General features: G+C 35.8%; 1 protein-coding gene across 3 annotated transcripts in view; it reads left to right on the top strand.

Annotated features, from left to right (window-relative positions):
- The first annotated feature begins 2,968 nt into the window (after positions 1-2,968).
- Positions 2,969-8,947, top strand: part of ST18 (ST18 C2H2C-type zinc finger transcription factor) — a 103,561-nt gene continuing 97,582 nt past the window's right edge. For all 3 annotated transcript variants that reach the window (XM_032316460.1, XM_032316461.1, XM_032316459.1), the window contains exon 1: positions 2,969-3,070. The gene's annotated coding sequence lies outside the window, so the exon portion shown is untranslated. The remainder of the gene's footprint in view (positions 3,071-8,947) is intronic.

The raw sequence follows: 8,947 nt of genomic DNA, 5'->3' as shown, positions 1-8,947 counted from the left end.
TTAAACTGAGCCAGGTTAACCCTTCCCCCCCCCTTCTCATCATTCTACCTGATGAACAATTGTTGAAGATTTTAATCTTTGAAAAATGGTCAGGAGATTAAGACTGTTAGAAGTTGTGGAGACATGGCCTCAAAGGATAACAGTGCTAGGGTAAATATGCTGGCATTCTTCTGTTTTTATCTTACTCTTTAAGAAACTAACTCTGAGAGTGGTCTCTGCAGCCTGTATTAACATTTTAAACTTCCGAGAAGTTCCTGCCATACATTTCCATCCTGACTGAAATACAACACTCTGGTTCCATTGGTGAGAAATTCCAAAAAGAGATTGGTGGTCATGGTGAGCTCCTTTTAGTTATTAGTTAAAGGGCTACAAGTGTGACATAGCTTTCTTATTAAATTTATTGGCTCTATCATCAGATTTTTTACTTTGAGTGTAGTTCAGAGGATTAAAAAAATATATATTGTGTTTTTTGGAACCACAAATACATCTGTGGTTCTCTCTATAAGGATACGACTGATATACACATCTTATCACTTTAGGTCATTCACTCCCTCCCACCCCCAGACTGCCAATAGAACATAGTCTGATATACCCTTTTAAAAAATAACACAGCAGATTCATTCTAATGCATCATTGGTTGAAGGAACTGTCTTTTTCAGAAGCAAGTAGTCACCCATGAAGCAGCTGTAAAGAACTGAGAGGCCCTAATTATTGGCATATAGTAAAGCAGACAAATGAAGTACTTTGTGATGACTCCATTTAACAAGTAAAGCCATGTCTTAATTAGACAGCACATTTGAAGACCGTGTAGCCCATTAGGCTACTAACACTTTGGTAATTGTCATCTGGTTTTATCTTTTAAGATTGCCGTTTCATAAAAATGTGAGCTTTAATGAAAAAGTGTTCATCCTGGTAGTGGGGTTAGAACTAATGGTCTTGCCAGTTGTGGGAACTTGGTCAAGATTCCAAGTCTTAACAGTTCTAGAATGTCTGTTTTCTATTAATATATTAGCAAGTCCTGAAGTTTTACAAAATGATTCAAGACCAGTGAAAGAGACTGAAGTATGGCAATTAATAAAAGTGGGTTTTTAAAGGTATTCTCTTGCTGTACTAATAGGACACATGTAAGGAACAGAGGGAACCAATTTCTGTGGAAGATTCCTTTTGGTAGCAGCCAAGAGTGTGTTTCCAAAAAGCGGGGTTGGAGGGGGGCCTGGGGGTGGAGTTGTTAATAATAGACACATGGGATGGGGAGCCTCTAAAGGGCTCGAATTTCCCATTTGTATTTTGGTGTACTTGGACTTCTCGAGCCCCTTTGTGTCAAATCATATTTCTAAACTTATATTTTGCTGGCGCCCTCTGCGCACTTCTCCAAGTTGATCTCAGCTGTGCTGCCTTAACTCTCCTCCCTAGGGAGGGGAGAGACAGCAGATGGGGTTAGGGCAGAGGGCTGATGCATCTGACAGCAAACGGCCGGGTTGTTGAGTGGAAGCTGCGAGCGTCAGGAAGCTACTTTTCCCCTGAGAACCAACTAACCACTGAAGAAAGTTGAAAATGAGCCCTTTGAGAAACGCTATTAAAAGTAGTAAAAAATTGCAATTGTGCAGATGATGTGCTGCTGTGTGCTTATTCGGATGCTAATGAGTTTGACATTAGGGAACTCAGAGGGTTTACAGCTACTCCCTTATGTGATTCAGTTCTTTATTGGCAATCTTTGAGAAAATAAATGGAAAATGTATTGCTAATAAATACATAACACGATAGGGTATTAGACAAAAAGCCATTACTTTCAGGATTTAGAAAGAGCTTTGCTCACCAGTGTGACTGTTTTCCAGGATCTTTTGTTTTAGGTTAGAGTGTGGCAAACAAAAGGGAATAGGCAGGTGGAAAGCTTCGGGACTCTTTCTGAACTGAGAGTGAAGTAGAATCAGCCAAATGCCATTTGTACAGAATGACTTTTTTTTTTTTTTCCCCAGTTGCACTCAAACACAAACTAAGAATTCCCAAGCTCCTGTGCCCCTTTCCAATTCTGACATCATGTTCAATAATCTGCTCTATCACTTGAGAGAGTTTTATACCTATTTTTCCCCAGGAACAGTTGATGACTTGAGTTGAAGAAGAGCTGCTTAATGTCTGGTCAAAGCTTACAAGCAATACAGAAATCTATGGTTAAAAAGCCACGCACTTCAATCTACTGCAAGGGGTAAAATACAGGAAGATAGAAATCTTCTGCAAGGAAGGTTGGTAGCTTGTGTTTTAAAATACCAGAACTGCCAGATATACACATTTTAGATGTGCATTGATATACATGATATTTGTATAAATAGTCCTGCTCTAGGATGCTGAATGTACTATGCTGAATTTCAAAGTTTCCTCTCAAAGGCCAAATGGTCTGAAGACAGATTCTCTTCCCATTCCTGGGACAAAATAAAGGTGAAGCAGCTCTGTGTGGTATGTCTGAATGCAGAGTAAAACAAGGGTAAATCGTTTCTATGAAAAGCAAGATAAAATATTGGCAAAAAGAATTACGAGCATTATATGAAAGTCTCATTCAAGAGAGCTCTAAACAAGAACAGGATGAATTTTGAACCTGTCTTTTGTGATTTCTTGAGTAGAGTACTTTCCAAATCTTGTCTGAACTTCTTTTGGTGGTTAAAAGTAAGAATACTAATGATAGTAGTAAAAATACTAGTAGATAATACTATCCAATTTCCCTACCAAATTGAAGACGTAATATATACATATATAGTTTAGTAATTAAGATGAGAATGAATTTGACTACCTTTAAAAATATAAAAGTCTTTTTCTCATTGATATTGTAGTATACAATTTTTCGTTCTGTCTATGGTAGAGCCCAACCAGATTACAGGTAAAAGTGTTAATGCATTATTGTTCACTTCATTGTTTACTACTGATCTTCTGTTTAATTTTATACTCTTTCCTCCTTTTAATTTTGATCTTAATAGAATGAATTTAAGGACTTCTCACTGAGGTGGACAAAGAAATTTTGTCACTTTGACAAAGCAGGGCAAACCAAGTTGGCAGACAAGTTACCTGAAGAAAAAGAGAGGTAAGGCAACATTTTGTGTTGAAATAAAATGTATCCAATCAAGGCATTTATATAAAAGCTCTCCTTTATAACAGCACTTGGTGGATTTGCTTTGAAAGGAATTTATTGATAGTGCTGAATTTGGATTTGGAATTTTGTCAGAAGCATGATCATTTTAATATTTAAAAATATTAAACAGGTAGAGTCCTTTTGCATATTGATTGGTTTATATTATTTATTCATACATGTTTACCCCTAAAGAAAGCTTCAGCATTAAAATTGTCTTTAAAAATACATTTAAATTCATTTGTATTAGAAATCAGTTTACTGAAGGATTAAGAATAAATAAGAGATAGTTTAAAAGCATGTTTTTAAAAGCATTGTAGATGACTTCTGAAGTTAATTCCTACAAACACTGGAAAGTAAAGAATTAAGTTGTCCTTGGGAAAAACCTATTAAAAATAATTTATCTCTATATGAAGTAGCTTGTCTTCCAACAATTACATATTTGTACACATACATCTTAATATATCAGTAAGAAAAAAAATTCTTAAGGCCCTTTTAGGGTATTATTTAACCCACATTGTCTTTAAACCGGGCATATTTTAAAAAATACACAAAAAGTCTCCTAAAACATAAAGCTGGCGATTGCCCCCTTATATCACAAAGCTGTGACTCAGAGGCCGTGGTACGGCGACTAATAGAAATCCTTGGCACACGTTGGCTACCTAAGGGAATAATAGAACTATTTGCTGGAGTCGTTTGGCAAAAGGACACAAACATATGGCTTTGGTTTATATTCAGCTTTGCCAGTTGTGTGAAGTTACAGGATGAAGTCGACAAAGCAGTGACAACTCAGAAATGAAAAATGAAACTCAAAATAGACGAACTTCCTTATAAAGCGACTCAAGCTTGTCTCAGGTCGAAGATTTCTTTTACTGGAGTGCATTTCCAAGTGACTCTGGAAATCCCTGTGAGAATCACTTCCTCTAAGGGGAATGGGAATGAAATTGGCTCTCACAAAGAAGAGTTTTCCAGAGAACTGCACTTGATCTGATGGTGGACTGAGTCTGTTTCTTCCTTAGGTGTAGTTTTTGTCAGGGTGGGAAAGATTAGGGCAGACAAGAAAGGTATTCTAAATCTAAAGGGGACACATCATTCTATTCCTTAGCTTTCTGTGCAGAACCAAAGATAGTATAATAAGAAACATATAAGTAGGAACAGGGAGTTGGAATCAGGGATAAAGATAAAGGGTTCAGAAAATTTTCATTTTTTCTAGAATAAAGGACTTAGAGAAGGTAGAGAAAATTAATATAATATCTTGAATGATGCAAAAAACCAGTTTTTATTAGTTTACATTTTTTTAAAATTCATTTTTTGATGTCTTCTTTCTGAGCAAATAAGAAACATATGAAAATAAAACCAGAAAAGTAAAAAGAGGGTTAAAAGAGAGAAAACAAATACTTGAACATTCCATCTCAATATTCTCTCAACAAGAAAACTATTCTTTTCGTATTAGAACTCATGTTCCCCATCCATTCCCTGTATAAGAGGGAGACAGCTTTTGCTGCCGTTTTGGGCTGATCCAAACCTGTATTTAAAAGAAAATGATGCCAGAATCAGCAAAAGAAAGGGCACTCGGTGTAAGGTTCTTTGTTCTTCAATCTGGCCAAATTTCATTCTAAGATACTGGCATCCTCCAGTTGTTTCATTTTCTGGGCTTAGCCCTTTCCAACTTCCTGAGTTTCTCTTTGTTATTTTTTTTTTAAATTGATTTTTGTAAAGGAAGCATCCACTGAGGATAAAAGACTCCTCATGGAGAGGACCCCAGGACCTCTTCTCAGCAGCCATAGAGCTTCCTCTCTCCATTGCCACGTGTTCCCTGGGATTGAAATGACATCTAACAAGAGTCATGTGGCACAACCTACAAAAATGCATTGCCAGTCCCAAACTCTGAGGAGGGAAACACAATGAAATCTTGTTATAAATGGAAATTATTGCAAGTTGAGTGTATGTGAAGGACTTCTCAAATTAAAGATAGTTACCATCATAAGATTATGTGTAAGTAGAGTATGAAGTTTAATTGTATCAGGATTTTGAGAAGTTGTGCTCAAAACATTATGATCACTATGACTTTTTATATTAATGTAACAAATTCAAGATTACTCATACATATTTGTATCCATCTATCTATCATCTATCTATCTATTTACCTATCTAGGACACCAGTCTAGTCTATAGTTCTGTTGAAAGGAAAAATAAAACTTCAACATCACCAAGAGATATTTTTTTTATCCAGTTTTTAAGAAATGATTAAATATTTACTTGGAGAATTTTTTTTTTTAACCATTAGGTTTAAATAGGATTTTGAGTAAAAAATAAAATCAAAGGGAACTAAACTTCCTCACATAGCAGTAATTTGCTTGTGTGACTGAAAACAAAATTGATTTTATAAACTTTGTGTCCTATTCCTTGAGGCTCTCCTTTCTACAAACCAACAATTTCAGGACTTTCTCTTCAGCTCAGAGGAAGGCTCCTGATCTATACACTGGGTGATGTGGACAGGAGATCTGCTGATTGCCCCTGATGTGAGGTCCAGTAAGAAAATATGATCAATTAAAAGCAACGAGGAATTTCCAATGGGTACCTGAATATAGGTTGCAAGTATATAAGGATGTTAAGTAACAGGTTTCCAAATACAACTAAGTAGTTTAATTTCATTTTTATGTTTCATTTTTCTTCTTCATTACCTATCTACTTACTTCTTATTAGATCTTGCATATCCTTCCTGCAAGTTTCACTTCTTTGCCTTCTTTATCTCATAAGTTTCTTTCCCTCTTGCCATTTTTCCTCGTATTAACTCCTCTTCCCAGAGAATGAAATCTTGTAAATTTTTTTTCATGGCTTTATTATGAATACCAGGTAAGAACCACTTTTTTCTCCTTTTCATATATTTGTACATAAAAATCTTCATACTTATAGGTTAAGTGAATTTTCTTAAAGTAGTTTGAGATTAGGAAAAACAAATGGCAAAACGTATTTTTAATATTTTATCTCTATTGAGAAGTAGATTATCAGAGCCAGGAGGAACCTATTATAGGAATCCCAGAAAGTATCTTGACTTGTTCCCATTCATAAACAACAAAATGAGATAAACAAAGGTTCTAAGAAACCTCAAGAAGAACAGTTTTTTTTTTTTTTTTTTTAAGGAAATTAGATCTCTGTTTTGAGAAAGGAAATGACTCATTAAGATTTGCCAGATTCAAAAAAAAAAGATTTGCCAGATTCATTAGAGACTTGTCAATAGCATTTGGGACTTCCGCAGTAAAAATGATCAAGTCTCCTCTTACAACAGAAAAAAAAAAAAAAAAATGTTCCCAGTGAGAAGTGTAGTTTCCCATATTGTAGCACATATTAGTTAGGTCAGTCTACTGAATCACACCATAGCATGGGCCTTCTCTATAGGTCTGGAAGAAGTTTAAAGAATGGGAATTTCACCCCCACCCCTGCCCTGCCATACTTACCCCATGCACTGAGGTAGAAATCTCTTTAATGCACCATTCCCAGCAAAAGGTACTCACTGAATATGAAGTTTGACTTTTAAAAAATTAAGTCCAATTATTGGGAGTTTACTAAAATCCACAAGAATAGTCCATATAAAAGAATAGTTAGAAATTTCTCCTCCCGTATATAAGGTTTTAGAAAACAAAGTCTTATATTCAGATTGAGATCTGTCAGGAGAGCAAGCCATCTCATGAATGTTAAAACCTTCCACCACCCCTGAAAAGAAAGCACATTGCTTTAGGTTTCTGATCTTCTTATTCCTCAATGAGCTATCAGACATGAGTCAACACTGAACTTAGTAACTTCTATTGTTCTTTGGTTGTGAAACAGAAAGAATTTGAAATCAATGGATTATATATTATGATCTCAATCCAATTCACTCATATAACTTGGCTCACAAGTTAAATTTGAAAACTTAGCTCTATGAGTTACCAGTCTTTAAAATGTTTACATAGGATATATATGCTGTACCACCAAGAGGACAATAGCGCCACAAAATGCAATTATGAGACTAGCATTCCAAGCATAATCAAGCAGAGGTCCATGAATATTTATGCATTCTTTCCAATGACTTTATGGGGGAGGCAGCTCATGGGGTGGCTGCAGACCCGTCAGGTCCAAGGGAATAGCTGAATTGCAAAATAGAATTAGTCTTAAAGCTGTTATAAGGAAGGCTACATTTAAGTAGGTTTCTAAAACTTTTATATGTACCTGCTGGCACTGTTTGCAACCTGTATTTCAGTTTTGGTAAAGAAACTCATGGAGTTCAATCTTCACTTGCCTTTCAGGAGAGATTTTTCATATTGGTTAGGGAGAGCTCATAGCACCTGTGTGGCAGGAAAATATTAGACTTGTGTTGAGTTGGTACTCACCCACGGGAGTAGTCTCCTCAGAAATAGTTGGTGTTTTTCATTGTTTTAATCCTCCTGCTGCTGATCTCTCTTAACCGAGTTACTCATTTAACACATGGAGGGGAGTTTGCTTGAGTTGAGCCACTTTATATGCAACAGAGATACTCATGGAGGAGGAGGATTTCACAAAACAGTGCTCACCATCCTGAGTAAACCAAGCCATTTTAATCCTAGGCAATGTCGCATCTGTCATAAATACATGTGGTTTTAAAAGAAGGAAAATCTATAGGAAAAAAAATCACCTCTCTTTTATTGTTGTTTCCTTTTATTATGTCGTTTTGAAATATTCATAATGATGGACCATTTTATTTAGACTTAAGCGACTGCAGCTTAGCAAAAGCAGTGAACACTTTTTGTTTGCTAATTTAAAAAACAGTTCAGTGATTGGTGTGGTGTTTATTATGAAATGATGACAAAAGAGTACTGGTGGTTTTAATAGTTTTAGCTTACAAGAGCTGTCGTTAATTTTGTCTGTAGTGTTGCAGGTGAAAAAATGCACAATGGATAAATAGTCTATATTGGTTTAACTGAACATAATATATAGTGTGTTCTGGAGTTGTTTGTCTCAATAGACTATAGTAATCAAAAGTAATGAACCTATTATGTGCAGGACCTTGGAGAGCGTCGAATGGCAGTAAAAGTGTGGCACATAAAAGGTTTATTAAAGGAAATTAAAGTCCATCATTGCCACACCTGCTCCCCTATTATAAGTCTATGGCAGGTCAGTGCCTTCAATCACAACTCAGCCTGAGAGAGCAGAGATGCGCCTCCCATTACATTGCAGTCATACCACATACACGCTATGTCAGGATTTAAGGATGGGCACCACGGACAGCACCTTCTGCCTGCTTCTCATTTTCAAGCAAAATAACTTCTCACTATTTAAGGACTCCTTCTGATAATGTGCAAAGGTGAATTAAACTAGACATTATTGGAAGATTCTAGTGAAAACGATGGGAGTAGTCATGTCTGACTATCTCCAGAGGGACAAAAACAGCAGGCTTTTTAAAGTCTTTCTATTCTTTCAATAGTTTATTTGATTACTTTTAAGATATTTAGTAATGATGTTTTAGGGAGTTTGATGCAGACACATGCAGCACTCAAATTTCACTTTCCTCACAGATTTGCATGATTAGAACCAATATTTATTCTGGAATTCTGGAAGTAAATGTATGTCATTTGATGATTAACACTTCCAGTGGTATTTTGAAATGGGGGCATTTCAGTGATTGGCCTTCATGTTGCATTTTTACACAGGGAATTACTTTTCCTGAAGTAGAAAGAGGTACATATCAGACAAGGTCTAGTAAAAAAATTTTAAAAACCTCCACACCTGAAAAGAAAGCACATTGCATTAGAATCAGGTTTTAGTAAATTAGTCTGAAACCTTTTGTTTGGCATTTGAGGTTTTGTCTACTTCACA

Source organism: Mustela erminea, chromosome 16, assembly GCF_009829155.1.
Source record: "Mustela erminea isolate mMusErm1 chromosome 16, mMusErm1.Pri, whole genome shotgun sequence".
Classification (NCBI taxonomy): Eukaryota; Metazoa; Chordata; class Mammalia; order Carnivora; family Mustelidae; genus Mustela; species Mustela erminea.
The sequence above is the reverse complement of the archived record's forward strand: the minus strand, read 5'-3'. Positions and strand labels throughout refer to the sequence as shown.